The following is a 1,182-nucleotide window of genomic DNA, read 5'->3' as shown; positions in this document are numbered from 1 at the left end:
ATCACTCACCTAGAGCCAGACATCCTGCAATGTGAAGTCAAGTTGGCCTTAGAAAGCATCACTATGAACAAAGCTAGTGGAGGTGATGGAATTCCAGTTGAGCTATTTCAAATCCCAAAAGATAATGCTGTGAAAGTGCTGCACTCAATATGTCAGCAAATTTGGAAAACTCAGCAGTGGCCACAGGACTGGAAAAGGTAAATTTTCATCCCAATCCCAAAGAAAGGCAATGCCAAAGAATGCTCAAACTACCGCACAATTGCACTCATCGCACACACTAGTAAAGTAATGCTCAAAATTCTCCAAGCCAGGCTTCAGCAATACGTGAACTGTGAACTTCCAGATGTTCAAGCTGGTTTTAGAAAAGGTAGAGGAACCAGAGATCAAATTGCCAACATCCGCTGGATGATCGAAAAGGGAAGAGAGTTCCAGAAGAACATCTATTTCTGCTTTATTGACTATGCCAAAGCCTTTGACTTTGTGGATCACAATAAACTGTGGGACATTCTGAAAGAGATGGGAATACCAGACCACCTGACCTGCCTCTTGAGAAACCTGTATGCAGGTCAGGAAGCAACAGTTAGAACTGGACATGGAACAACAGACTGGTTCCAAATAGGAAAGGAGTATGTCAAGGCTGTATATTGTCACCCTGTTTATTTAACTTACATGCAGAGTACATCATGAGAAATGCTGGGCTAGAAGAAGTATAAGCTGGAATCAAGATTGCCGGGAGAAATATCAATAACCTCAGATATGCAGATGACACCACCCTTATGGCAGAAAGTGAAGAGGAACTCAAAAGCCTCTTGATTAAAGTGAAGGAGGAGAGTGAAAAAGTTGGCTTAAAGCTCAACATTCAGAAAACTAGGATCAAGGCATCTGGTCCCATCACTTCATGGGAAATAGATGGGTAAACAGTGGAAACAATGTCAGACTTTATTTTTCTGGGCTCCGAAATCACTGCAGATGGTGATTTCAGCCATGAAATTAAAAGACGCTTACTCCTTGGAAGAAAAGTTATGACCAACCTAGATAGCATATTCAAAAGCAGAGACATTACTTTGCCAACAAAGGTCCGTCTAGTCAAGGCTATGGTTTTTCCAGTGATCATGTATGGATGTGAGAGTTGGACTGTGAAGAAGGCTGAGCGCCAAAGAATTGATGCTTTTGAACTGTGGT

At 42.0% G+C, this 1,182-nt stretch overlaps 1 protein-coding gene across 5 annotated transcripts in view; it reads right to left on the bottom strand.

The window, feature by feature from the left end:
- IL12RB2 (interleukin 12 receptor, beta 2) overlaps positions 1-1,182 on the bottom strand; it is an 87,181-nt gene that overhangs the window by 52,240 nt on the left and 33,759 nt on the right. The window lies entirely within an intron of this gene.

This window comes from Bison bison, unplaced genomic scaffold (genome assembly GCF_000754665.1).
Source record: "Bison bison bison isolate TAMUID 2011002044 unplaced genomic scaffold, Bison_UMD1.0 scf7180017864290, whole genome shotgun sequence".
NCBI lineage: Eukaryota > Metazoa > Chordata > Mammalia > Artiodactyla > Bovidae > Bison > Bison bison.
This window is presented reverse-complemented; position numbering and strand designations above follow the sequence as displayed.